General features: G+C 37.3%; 1 protein-coding gene across 2 annotated transcripts in view; it reads right to left on the reverse strand.

Annotated features, from left to right (window-relative positions):
- The window catches only part of CCDC122 (coiled-coil domain containing 122), a 44,255-nt gene extending 29,747 nt beyond the window's left edge, over positions 1–14,508 (reverse strand). The window contains exons 1-2 of one of the 2 annotated variants that reach the window (XM_004707979.2): positions 14,398–14,508; positions 14,178–14,270 (exon numbers count right to left, since the gene is read on the reverse strand). The gene's annotated coding sequence lies outside the window, so the exon portion shown is untranslated. Of the gene's footprint in view, positions 1–14,177 lie in introns of both variants that reach the window. The other variant, XM_045287201.1, reaches the window with a different exon arrangement.
- Between the last annotated feature and the right edge of the window lie 128 nt (positions 14,509–14,636).

Consider the following 14,636-nt stretch of genomic DNA (forward strand, 5'->3'; position numbering starts at 1 on the left):
TCTCCTTTATGAATTCCTTCTTAGTCCTTCTAGATAGATGTGATTTCTTTCTTTATAGTACAATTTGTTTCTCTAGTTCTATTATACCATGGTGGCTAACAGTATAGGCTCTAGTCTGACAAAGCTAGTTTTGAATGTGGGCTATACAACTTACTACCTCTTTGTCTAAAGTATTTCTTCTCAGATTCCTAGTTAATAAACTAGAAATAAGAGTACAATCTTTCTTATTAGAGGTAGTATAAGCATTATGTAAAATAATACATATAAAGAACTTAGTAAATTCCTTTCATGTAGTGAGTATTCAACAAAATTTCAATTTTTCTTATTTTTAATACTTTATACTTCTATGTCCTCTATTGAATTATATACTCCAGGAAGGCAAATATTGTGTCATATTCATTTTTGCAATACCTAAAATATTTGCAGCAACTTAAAGAATGAGGACAATCAGATTTATATACTACAAATGCAATCCATAATTCTTGATTTTGATTTCTGAAGCCAGCTGAACTAGAAAAAACTTTGCCGCGAAATTCCTTTAGAACAACTATTCATGGAAGGATGTTGGCAGCTGCCACTGGGTCGGTAGTAGACGCATCGTGACCGCATATATTAGAGAGTAGAAATGCCCTGTGGGTTTTCTTGGCTAATCTTTATGGAAGCAGTTCACCAGGCTTTCTTTCAACAATGCCAAAATTTGGGCTAACACAGCCAATTTTCTGGTTAGTAGCTAATTGCAAACAACTTGTGCCATCCATGTTTCTTATGAAAATATTTGTTGCAAAATCAGGAAATTTTAGTTTTTTTCCAGGTTGCTAATATAGAGAAGAGATAAAACTATAAAGAACTACTGCCATCACTGATAATTGACTAGAAATGCATAATCAATGAAACAGACTTTAGCAACTAAAAGTTTCAATTACTTTCATTCAAACCACTTGTATTATGTTTCATATTTTATGCAAGATCCACCACTTGTATGGCAGTGTGTTATACTATGGTGGCTTGTGTGTTGCCATGATGCTAGAAGCTATGTCACTGGTATGACAAGTGCCAAGAGTGTTACCCAAAGTGAACAGGTTTCAGCAGGGCTTCCAGACTAAGAACAGACAACACAGGAGGACTTGGCTACCACTTTGAAGGATGGAGCCCCTAAAAACCTTATACATGGCTAAGAAACATTGTCAGATACTTAAGGCTTAATAAATGGAAGCAGATAATTGCCAGAGATAGGGCCCCTGGGGTCAGAGGGCACTCTAAATGTGACTGAGGCGGAGAGCTAGTTTCTCAGGGTGGAGTGCACCATGGTGGTGTGTTAGTTAAAACCTGTGGGAGTGGAGCCTTCTGAATCTTATTTGCTGATAGCCGTGACTCAAGTAAAGGAGAAACAGCTGTGAAAATCTGCCAATGATCAGAACTTGGAATGTGTAAAGCAGGGGTCCTCAAACTACGGCCTGCAGGCCATATGCAGTCCGCCGAAGACATTTATCCAGCCTGGCAGGTGTTTTTGCCCCATTTTGTTTTTTACTTCAAAATAAGATATGTGCAGTGTGCATAGGAATTTGTTTGTAGTTTTTTTAAAACTATAGTCTGGCCCTCCAATGGGTCTGAGGTGCAGTGAACTGGCACCCTGTTTAAAAAGTTTGAGAACCTCTGGTGTAAAGTACGAATCTAGGAACACAGGAATTGTCAAAAATGAAGTGAAAGATTCAATTAAGTCAAAGATCAATATCCTAGGAAATAGTAAGCTGAAATGGACTGGTATTGGCCGTTTTGAATCAGACAATTACATGATTTACTACGTTGGAAATAACAAAACCAAGAGGGATGATTTAGCATTCACTATCAAAAAGGACATTGCAAAATCAACCAGGAAATACAATGCTGTCTGTCATAGGCTATATCTAGCCAAATACAAGAAAACCCAATCAATAAAAGTATTATTCAAATTTATGCACAAAACTAACGATGAAGAAATTGAAGAATTTTACCAACAACTTCTATCAGAAAATGATCAAACATGCAATCAAGATGTATTAATAATTATTGGTCATTAGAAAGCAAAGGTAGGACACAAAGAGGAACGGGCAGTAGTTGTAAACTAGTCTTGGCAATAGAAATGAAGCTGAAGATCCCGCAATTAAATTCTGCAAGACTAACAACTTGTTCATAGCAAATACTTTTTCAACAACACAAAAGGCATTCCAGATAGAATGCATGATATCAAATTGACTACACATGTGGGAAAAGACAATAGAGAAGCTCGATATCAGCAGCTAAAACCAGGCCAGGGGCTGACTTTGGAAAAGAACATCAATTGCTCATGTGTAAGTTCACATGAGCTGAAGAAAATGAAAACAAGTCCACAAGAGTAAAAACATAACTGTGAGTCTATCCCACCTGAATTTTGAGAACATCTGAAGAACAGAGTGGATCCATTCAACACTAATGACAGAAGACCCAATGAGCTGTGAGAGGACATCAAGACCACCATGAATGAAGAAGCAAAAGTTCATTAAAAAGACAGGAAAGAAAGCAAAGATCTAAGTGGATGTCAGTAGAGACTCTGTTATAAGAGCTGTACGAGCCCCCAATAAAATAATTTTTAAAAGATTCTGAAACTTGCTCTTATTTCTAGAATACCTAAAGCAAATGGATAAAAGGATGAAGTCAAAGATCTGAATAGAAAATATCAAAGGTCAGGTCAAGAAAGCAAAGCCAAATATTTTAATGAAATATGCAAAGACTCAGAATTAGAAAACAACAACAAAAAAACAGGCTCAGCATATCTTAAACTGAAAGAATTTGAGAAAAAATTCAAGCCTTGAGTTGAATTCTTGAAAGATTCTATGGACAAAATAGTGAATGACGTAGAAAGCATCCAGAGAAGATGGAAATAATATAGAAAGTTGCTGTACAAAAATTAACTAGTCTCTATTCCACCCTTTCAGGAAGTGGTATATTAGCAAGAACCAATGGTACTGAAGGAAGAAGTTCAAGCTGCACTGAAAGCATTAGCCAAAATCAAGGCTCCAGGATATGAATGAAACCAACTGAAAGTTCAACAAGCCAATGAAGCATTGTAAACACTCACTCATCCCTGCCAGGAAATTTGGAAGACATCTTACCTGGTCAACTGACTGGAAGAGATCCATATTTATACCCAATCCAAAGAAAGGTGACTCAATAGGAAGCTCAAATTATATAACAACATCATTAATATCACATGCAAGTACAGTTTTGTTGAAGATCACAAAAATAAACTGTGGATAACCTTGAAAAGAACTCTTCATTGTGCTCATGTAGAACTTGGACATGGATCAAGAGGCAGCTGTGGGAACAGAATATGGGAATGCTGCCTGATTTAAAATCAGGAAAGGTGTGCATCAAGGTTGTATCCTCTCAACATGCCTATTCAATCTGTATGCTGAGCAAATAATCAGAAAAGTTTTGGTTTACGTGAAGGATGTGGCATCAGTATTGGAGGAAGGGTTATTAAAACCTGTGTTATACAGATGATACAATCTTGCTTGCTGAAAGTGAGGAGGATTTGAAGTACTTCCTGATGAAGATCAAGGATTGCAACCTTCGGTGTGGATTACAAATCAAGGTAAAGAAGATCCAAAATCCTCACTGGACCAAAGATAAATGGAGAACAGGTTGATGGTGTCAAGATTTTGTCTTGCTTGGATCCACAATTAATGCTCATGGAAGTAGTAGTCAAGAGAGCAAAAGATATGTTGCATGGCATCAATCTGCTGCACAAGACCTCTTTAGAGGCCTAAGGAGCCTGACCCAAGCCATGGTATCTTCCATTGCATCATATGCATGTGAAAGATGGACACTAGTAAGGAAAAGCAAAGAAGAACTGATGCATTTTAATTGTGGTGCTGGAGAAGAATACTGAAAGTACCATGGGCTGCCAAAGGGACAAACAAATCTGACTGGGTAAAAGTAAGGCCAGAGTGCTCCTTAGAGGCAAAGAGAGTTCAGTCCCTAGAGAAGGGTATCAAGCTTGGTAAAGCGGAGGAGCAGTGACAAAGAGGAAGGCTCTCATTGACACGGTGGCTGCAATAAGGAGCCCAGACATAAGAACAATTCTGAGGTGGGAGCAGGACCGTGCAGTGTTTCCTTCTGTTGTGCACAAAGTCGCTATGGGTTGGATCCTACTTGATGGCACTTAACAAGGACAATAAATGCAAGATATTCTGCAGAAAATAAAGAGAAATGAAATGACTGATTGAAAAGATATTGCAATACCTAAAATTATTGATATCAAATACGCAAACACTATATAATGTTACATATTATATAAAAAACAATCATTTACAAAAAATAACTTCCAATTAAAATAGTAGCTTCACAGAAAACAATACAATATAAATGGTACAATAAACGGCCATTCTGCTATATTAATAATATCAACATTTATTGAGCACTTACTATGTAACAGCACTATTCCAAATAATTATACTAGGTTATCTTTTTGAAATTTTTATTTCTTAGAGCAATGCTATAAAGTAGACTATTATTTTTATCTATAATTTGTAGATGAGAAAACTGAGACTTAGGAAGATTAGGAAATTTGCATAAGACCACGCTGTCAAGTAAGAGCGATGGAATCTGAAAGTAAACAAGGTTCAAATTAACCTTTAGTAGGCATTTGCTATGTACTAGAGGTACCCTGTGGAAGACAGATTAGGCTTTCTTCTCCTGTAAAGAGTTAGAGTTTGGAGAACCACAGAGACAGTTCTGCCTGTCCTATGTGATTGATATGAGCTGGAATTAACCTGATGGCAGAGTTTGGGGAGGGGAGCCCTGGTGGTAGGTACTATGAGGTAAATTTTGGAATGCTAACTGCAATGTTGCTCATTCACACTCACCAGCTGCCCTGTGGAAAAAAGATCAAACTGTTTGCTCCATTAAAGATTTACAGCCTTAGAAACCCTGTGAAAAGTCATTAGGAGTTAGAAACAACTGATATCAGTGGGTTTGGTTTGGGGTTTTTAATATGTATTAAGGTACTATGACAAGCATGTTTATGCATTATGTCAGCACTTAGGGTAAGATTTTTAAAAGGCTGTGGTTACAACTTTTAGAAACTCATCTGATAACCTCTCTGGAAGCAGACTGTCAAACTCTGCTGGGGCTTTGAGAGCTCTGGGCTCTGAGAATTGAAAGGGGGCAATTATATACATGCTAGGCAGCAGGATAACTTAAGTTTATAATTATAATTTTTCTCTTTCGGGGTAGGCATTTTACTAGAAGAGAGGGAAGGAAAAAATTATGTGGCAATTTTCACTTAAGTGTGAATTTTTTTTCTGTAATGTGGGAGGGGGAGATTGATATCCAAAATTGGTATTGGGACTGGGTAGGCTAGAAAATTAACCTGGGGAAAGACAAGATGAGATAAAATGGTGTTCTGGAATCATGAGCATTTTAAATTTTAGTAGCTATTTGTCATTAAGTATGAAGGAATCAAATTTGAGTGGTTTCACTCCAAAAAATAAAATATGGAGGCTTAATGGGAAAATAATTCACACTGTAAACATGGGTAAGAATACATTAGACATACTGAATATAAGAAGAAAACAAAACCTTCTAGTCTTATTTTAACTATATACTTTGGAAAGAAGTTGTATCCTCATTAGTCAATGAAAAGTAGTTATCTGAGTCATTAAAATGTATTATATAACTATTCTATGCCAGTGTCTTAGAAGCTGCTGAAACTAGGGGTTACTCCCTTTTCTTATTAGGCAATGAGATTAAAGTTTCAGGACACAGAGAAGAGAAACCAGAGGATCTGTCCTGTTCTTTAACTCCTATTCAAAACAATGTAAGCAAGATTCCTGCATTACCCGTGTGGTTTCTGGCTCTCCACCAGAGGGAGGCTTTCTCTGCATGTATAGACAGTACTAGACAATCAAATTATCTCTTGTTTTTATATGTCGATATAGATACATGTAGATATACAAAGAAGCTTCAAAAAGTTCATGGAAACATTCTTTTATCATTTAGTTTTATTTTTCTATGAACTCTTTTAGGAGCCCTGGTGGTGTGGTTAAGCTTTGGGCTTTGATCCGCATGGTTGACAGTTTAAAACCACGAGCAGCTCCATGGGAGAAAAACTGGGCCTTCTACTCCTGTAAGTCTTGGAAACCCACAGGGTATCACTATGAGTCAGCATTGGCATGATAGCAGCCAGAGAGAAAAAGAGAGGAGACACACAGAGAGAGACAAGAAGTCCCCATTTGGTCTGTAGCTTTCAAGTGGTGACAGGCAACTGCTTTAAAAAGTGCATACCTCTGGGATGGAGATTATTGGCCCTTAGTGAAATGCAATTATAACCCCTTACCTCATTCAGGTTCTTAACATGCAAGAGTTTTTCCTGTTCTTTAAACATGTAAGCATGATTTTTAAGTTCAGAACTTTTAATCAGGCTCCTTGAATATGTTCCATGTCCTTTTCTGGAAAAACCTTGGTGTAAATGGCTTAAAAGTCATTACTCACATTATTTTTTAAATATCCCTTTGTGTTCATGGGGAGAAGATATGGCCAGTGATGTAGAACATCTTGGCTCAACAACTTAACACCAAAATAAAATGAGTAAAATCATAAAGATATCTTATGAAGAACTAAAATAATAGCTATAAAGGGAATGCTAAGAAAAGTCAAAATTAAAATAAATTAAGCATAAGAGCATACACAGAACGAAACCAATAATACTTCCCTAACACAGCCAAATGACAGCATTAAGTTCATAAATATTGATAATTGCACTGAATATAAATGAAGTAAATGTACTAGTCAAGAGACAGTGAAGAGTAGAATAGATCAGAAAACAAGTCCCATCAATATGCTGTCAAATAAGATGGACATCCAAAGGATAGTAAAGTGCATCTCCTGAAGCAAATGCAATCAAATAAAGAGCAAGAGGAGTAAGATTAATTCTGATAAACAAGCATAAGTGGTAATGAAGGACTTTATATAATCATTAAAGGGTTAATTTAACAAAAGAACATAGTCAAAATATGTGTCTATGCACTCAAAGAAAGCGCTCCCAAAATCACAAATCAAATTTTAACAGAATTGAAAACAAAACCTGACAGCTCCATATAATAGTAAAAGAATTCAATATATCACTTTCACTGAAGAATACAACTAAATTGAAACTAAAAAAAAAATCCCCCAAAACATAGAGATGAACACAATCAACTTGACCTCACAGAATATGAAACACAACAATATACATCGATTTCCAGTACACATGGAACCTTTTCCTGAATAGATATTTTAGGCTATTTAGTGAGCTTCAGTAAATTTAAAAACATCAAAATACAACAAAGCATCTTCTCAGATAAAAGGCTATAAAAATTAAAACCAGTAACAGGAAGATCAAAGGGGGGAAAAATAAAATGCAGAGAAATTGAATAACATGATTCTTAAAAATGAAGTTAAAAAATATATTGAATCAAACAAAAATGGAAACATAACTTATTCAAACTTTGGGGGGCAACTGATGGCCACAAACACACACCTCAAAAGAGAAAATCCAAAGTCAATACCGTTAGTCAAAATCTTTAAGAATTAGAAAAACAGCAGTACAAAATGCCTGCAATCACCAGAAGAAAGGAAGTAATAATGAAGATTTACAGTGGAAATAAATGAAGCATATAACAGAGAAACAAGAGAATTAAAAGACTAGCAGTTGGTTCTTTGAAATTTATTTTTTAATAAATTGATAACCACTGGCAAATTTAACAGTTTTAGGAAAAAAGAAAAAGACACAAATAATACAAATGGAAATGAAATAGGCAATGTCATAACAAAATCAACATTTAAAAAAATAGGATAACAATGGAATGCCGTGACAAACTGTACTACAACAAATTTGAAAATCTTCTAGAACTGGACAAATTTCTAGGAAAAACAAAAACTGGAACTGAACACAGCCTTGGAGTTCAACTTCCAGCCAAACAACAGACATAGAAAGTGAACAATAATACCCAAAGATAATAATCCTCAAAATAATCAACCATAAGGAACCTAAGGAGCAGTATTTTCCCCCAAATAAAGCTCAGAAGGCAGAAGGGGACAGGAAAGAAGGATGGATGGTAACTGGGGACAGGGAGAAGAAGAGGACAGAATACAATCTACATTGAGGTAGTAGCAATTGATATCATGAAACTAAAATAGATACATTGTTCAATGGAAAACGTATTTGTTCTGTAAACTTCCAACCAAGCCACAATAAATTTAAAACAACACAAAATCCTGACAAGCTAAAAAAAAATGTCAAAAAGCTGGTTATAATTATCTCAATAACCGATAAAGGTATCAGATAAAGATACAGACAACTAAAACAGTGAAGGTCAGTCACTTCATCAAGAAGGAATAACATCCTTAAATGTGTGTATAACTAATCACAGAGCTTCAAAATACAAAAGCAAAAAGCAACAGAAGAGAGAAACATTAGGTCTACAGGCTTGAAGAACTTATATACCAATGTAATCTAATGAAAATGTATAGAACACATAATGATGAATGATTATACTTTATTTTTAATACTCAAAGAACATTCACCAAGGTAGACACAACTAGGAAGCGATTTCAAAGAATTTGAAATTCTCTAATCACAGCACAACTTAAGTAGACATTAAAAACTAGCTAGAAAATACCTACATATTTGGAAGTGAATATTACAATTCTAAAGAACCTATGAGTCAAAGAAGAGACCATAAAAAGTTAGAAAAGATTTTAAATTAATGACAGCAACAACAGAAAAAAATATGGAGCATATCTAAAGTAATGTTTAGTGAGCAATTAGAGCTATATGAAATGCCTATATTAGAAAGGGTTTAAAATAAATTATTTAAGCTTTCATCACAAAATCAAACCCACTGTGATTGAGTTAAGTCTGACTAATAGGGGGCATGTAGACACGAGGAGAAGTGCTCCAAGGGTTTCTGAGACTCAATCTTCAAGGGATGCTGTAGAGAAGAATCCACTCAGTCGTAAAAGCCCAATTTATGATAATTTATCCAGTTTGTCTCAAAACAAGCAGACATCTAAGTAAGGTTATCAACTAAGTCTACATGGAAGCAGCACACCAGTCTGTGTGATCCAAGGTTTGTATACAACAAAATCAGATCTAAAAACAGGAATGGCATTAAATCTTAAATTGTAAACACTCATTTTGCAGAAGACCAGGGTAACAGTGGAAGCCCCAAATCCATTTTCAGGAACCCCAATGGATTAAGCCTCCAGTAAATCCTCTCTGACCATAGTGGAGGCATGTAAATAGCCTTGATATCAGACAGAGAGCACTGTAAAGTCAATTATGGCAGATGTAGTGAGGTTAAATGTAATGCTTTAGCATTTGACTGCCCTTTTGAGCCATTTAAAGTTGTTTCAGTGTTTAATAGTTTGTTTTCTTGTTGAATAGGTTTTCTGTTTTGTCTTGTCTATGTTGTTGAGGGTTTTTGTTTCTTTGTTGTGTGCTCCCTGTTTGTATTTCATATGATTTTCTAGAAAGCCCAGGATCTGGAGATCTATAAAGACAGTAACTAGATTGATAATCACAAAGAGGCCTGGAAAGGAGGGTGAGGGGAAATGGGGAGCTAACCACAGTGAGTATAAGAAAATGATTGCACAAATATTTTTTTACTACAATTGAAGGATCAAATTGCATGATATGTGAAGTATATCCCAATAAGAATATAATTTCTTAAAAGATAGTATTTCCAGAAAACGGAAAAAAAAAATTATGTCTGGAAGTAGAAAGACACCAAGTGAAAACTGATAACTTAAACCAAAATTTTCAAAAACAGATATACATAGTTCGTGAAACAATGAAATCATAATACAGTTGTTCAGTTAATTTTGGTTAAGGTATAAAGGATGAGTTAGAGTTGGGAACACATTTCAATTAGAAGACTGAATATAAAGAATTTAGTGATGGACTCTGGAAATTATAGGGTTCTCAATCATAGATTTATAACTTTCATGTAGGATCATAAAACATCACTGGTGGAAATTTACAGAGCTTCAGCCATATTTCTCAGATGTGTATGAAGCTTCATCTTGACATTAAGGTATCATTTCCCCAAAATAGTTTACTTATCAAAAATTTTTAAAGGTCTGGGAATGTTCTGCTAAGCTCAGCTTCAAGATCCTTTCAAGGAACTCTCTAATTGCATCTTTGCTATGAAGAAATATTCCTTTGACCTACTTGATACAAAAGATGGCTGTGCCAAGATGATTCCTTTCCTTAGCATCTATTTCCATCACACCAGAACTTAACCAGATAGGGAAATTACCATCTCAGATTTATGGCTCCTACAGATTTACCTAGCTAGGTAACGGTAGCTTGTCAGGAGGACAAATATTTAGTTCCAAATAGGCCTTTGTATAAATAGAATGGCCCAATTCAGCAAAAACCGAGTTACATTTAATACTGCAGTTCTGGTTTAAAAAGTTTAAGAATTTCCCCTTTACAGGGTACAGACTGCCTCAACTTTCTTCCACAGACTGGCTAGTGGGTTCGAACTGCCGGCCTTTCAGTTAGCAGCCCAATGCTTAACTCACTAGCCTCCTTGGGTTCCTCAAACTCCCACTGTGATAAACTGCAAAAATAAGAATAGGGGGGTGGGCGGGACTTAAAAAAAAAAGACTAAATTCACCCCAAATTAAGTGAAAAAGTAAAATAATAAAGATAATAAAAGAGATCAGTGAGAGGGAAAAACAGAAAAAATAGTAGCAAAGATTTAAAAAGCCACAAGATGGCAAACTGAACAAGTATGGGAAAGCCAATGAAACTACACATATAAATACAGGTTTGACAGAATAGTCCTACTTATGCTTTTACATATGCTACATATATATCTTTGAATATGGTAGCACATACAGGGAACAAAGTTATGAAACCTCTTTGTCATAACTAAACGTGAGGAAATGGGTCACTAGGCCTCTGGAACATATCAAGGTCAATCGGCACAACAGAGTCCACAAAATGTTTTATTCTTATTTTGATGAGTAGTGACAAAGGTCTTAAAAGCTTGGCCATCTAAGGTGCAACTATTGGTCTCTCCCCATCCGAAGCAAAGAAGAGTGAAGGAAATCAGATACATGGGAACTACTTTCCAAAGGATGAATGGACTGATTGAATCTCACCCTCCACCACTCTGAGACCAGAAGGAATAGATGGTACCTAGCAACCACTACTGACCCATCTGAGAGGGACCACAATATGAGATCCTGGGTAGGGTGGGGGACAATGTAGAACAAAACTCTTAATTATAAAAATGACCAGGACAGACTGGCAGAACACTGGGACTATGTGCTTCGAACACTCTTTAGGCGTGGGACTGAACTCTTCTCGGTTTCAACTTGCAGTCAAACAAGACAGGTCTGCAAGGGGACCAGTAACACTAGTGAATATACTTCTTAGAACCATCAACCAGAGACCAAAAGGGCAGCATTTGCTCAGGGATAAAGCACAGAAGGCAGGAAGGTATAGGAAAATGGGCCAAATAGAAATTGGAGTCACAGGGAGGAAGCAGGAAGGGTTCTACTACATTGTGGGGACTGCAATCAATGGCATATATGAATTGCTGAATGGAAAACTGATTTCTTCTGTAAACTTTAACAAAAACCACAATGAAAATTAAAAACAAAATACAAAAGTATTCTTGTATTCTTAGGTTAACAATGTTTTAGTGTATTTGGAAGTATTTCTTTAAATTTTTTTAATGCAAAAAGGTACATTATATCCCATATACTAAGACAAAACAGATATGAACTATACCTAATTGGTCCAGCTCTTTTTTGTCTTTGAGATAGTTTATTGTGCCAACCTGGCCGATAAACTCATATGGGGTTAATTGAAAGTTGGAGAGAAATGGCTGGGTGAGCATCGCCCTTCTAGTTCTCGGGTCTCTTGCTTTCTGATGGTCTGACCAGGGTGCAGCTGCCTTAGCGGATCCCTGCTTTAGCTGGCAAGGCTCACTTCCTGCAAGACATCCCTGTGGAGAAGCCACATGGACCTACCTGATGCAGCCCTGGGTGCTGGAGCAGCCGTGTGGAGACCAGTGCCAGTGTTGAGATGTTTATACATTCACTGACTTGGCTTTCCTCCTGCAGTTGGCATGTATGCGCGTTTTGCGAGACGGAGGAGGACTTTGTGGATTGGTGTCAGACATATAGGTTAATGGGTTAATGTTGGACCTGTGGGGTTGGGGAGCACTGGGTTGGGATGTATTCTTGATGTGCACTTAACCTTTATATAAAGCTCTCTCTTATACCTGAGTTTCTGTGGATTTGTTTCTATAAAGCACCCAGACTAATACAGTCTTAAAAGACAGAAACAGTACTTGTTCATAATCCAGGTACTGGCTGTAATACGTATAGAAATTGTTAAGTGAGCATCCAATTTACTATGCAAATTTTCTCAAAATCACAATAAAAATTTTTAGAAAGGATAACCTGGGATTTCCCCCAATAGTTCCCTCTTATCTGCCAAGCAGTTTGTGCCCTTAAAATAGGAGAAACAGACCATCAAATAATTGAAATGAAGAAGTACAATAGAAGCTCTTTAGCCAACTTTCACTTACTCTCTCAATTAATCTGAATTAGTCTCTTTCTAAATGTTAAGTGGAGAATGACCCCTATCATGCTGAATGCTCCCATTGAGCTGGTTTCCCTGTGCCCCAGCAGTGAGTCAGCTTACTCCTGCTCCCACCACTTGAATTCTACATCCTTATAGTGAATTACTTGTGCTGTTCTCAAACTTGCTTATGCCAGTTGTACTCACTTGCTTTCATAGTATTTTACATTATATGCAAACCAGTGAAATAGCTTGAAGAAAGTTTATTTCTTTAAGACTGGTAATTCATATTTGCAAAGACCTAGAGACTTAATAAAAGGGAGTTGTTTATATGTGTAGTATAGGGAGCTTCAAAATTTATGGAAAATTCCATTATCCCATTCCATTTTTTCCAAAAAATTTTTGATGGCCCCCCTCTTTAGATTAAAGAACCCCTTCTTCCCAGGGGGACAAACAACAGAAACAGGGATGAAGAGAAACACCGGTCGATATAAGATATGAAAATAATAATAATTTATAATTTATCAAGGTTCATGGGAGGGGGGAAGGGAGAAAACGAGGAGCTGATACCAAAGGCTCAAGTAGAAAGAAAATGCTTTGAAAATTATGATGGCAACATATGCACACACATGTGATTGATACCACTGAAGTATGGATTGTTGTAAGAGCAATAAGAGCCCCCAATAAAATGATTTTGAAAAAACAGAGATTAAAGAGAAGAAATCTGCATTCCAATTCAAAAGTGCCCTTACGCTATTTTCCTTTTAAATAACTCAACTCTGGGGAAATCTTAAATGGTTTAGAGACAAAATGCAGAACTCTTATCAACAGACCCTTGAAAAGGCCTTGGCCTTTCTTTCTCAGTTGTTTGGCAAATGAGTGAGCAATTATTTATCTTAGGTTATAATATAAAATATTTAGGATAATTAGAGTTTTTTCATAGTTCTCTGGATTACCGTAATCCAATCCCTTTAAAAAAAAATACCTTCATATAATTTACAAACAATAAAATCCATCCGTATTTAGTGTACAATTTCACATGCAATTGCCCTTTTCAATTGACTGAAAAGGTTTCTTCTGGAGGAATGAAATGATAAAGCCACAGCCTATATTTATGCTTGGGGCGGGAAACCTCTCAGACAAGGTTGTGTCAAGATCTTCACTCACAAGTAACAGGTAAAGGGGTCGAGGAAGAGAAGGGAATTCCAGGTAGAGGAATAACACAGGACAGGATGAAATGTGACCTGTCCTTGTGTTTGGGTGGCTTGGGAATTCAGTAGTGATTTGATTTGAACCTAATTAATCATCTATGGAGCTTAGTACTAAACAAAACAAAGTAAGGCATGCCCATGCAGGACTCCCCGAGATTCTGGTTCAATGCGTACCCGGGGGTAGGGCTTTGAATTTACTGTCTTAAATAAGTGACACTGTGGGGTGGGAACGACTGGAGTGGGGTGGGTGGGGTAGGGTGGGGGCGGGAGAGGCACTCTTCTTTTGAAAAATGGGCATTTCCCCCTTTACCACAGCACCTGCCTACCCTCTAGGCTCAACACTTTGAAAGAAATATGTATACCTTGTACGCTTTGCGTAACGAAATCGCACCTTTATCCCAAATCTAAGGGTTGGGGTCTTCTGGTTACAAAGGGAAAACAGGCCGTGGTTGCCACTGCAAGGGAAGGGCGTTGATCTTGTCAACAAGAACGGCAAAAACAGCAATAAAACAAACAAGGCGAATCCATCAACTTGCTCCCCTCAAAATCTCAAATCACCACCAACCACCAAACAGCACTAACGTGTTCCCCCAGAGGCCCTTGCCCAGACAGAAGCCTGGGCGGGACCCACGGGCCCGCGTGAAGAGCTTCGCAGGTCTGGGGCCCCGCTGATTCGATCCAGGGTCCGGAGCCGCAGCGAACGAGCAGCTTCCAGAAAGTTCGTGCGGAAGTTCCCATTCGCTGCAGGAAGTCTGGGTTAGATTGCAGGCCTGGAGAGGCGTCGTCACCACACCGCCCGGCCGGCCCGCGCCCCTCACGCG

This window comes from Echinops telfairi, unplaced genomic scaffold (genome assembly GCF_000313985.2).
Source record: "Echinops telfairi isolate 266 unplaced genomic scaffold, ASM31398v2 ScPeMD7_11;HRSCAF=52, whole genome shotgun sequence".
Lineage (NCBI taxonomy): Eukaryota > Metazoa > Chordata > Mammalia > Afrosoricida > Tenrecidae > Echinops > Echinops telfairi.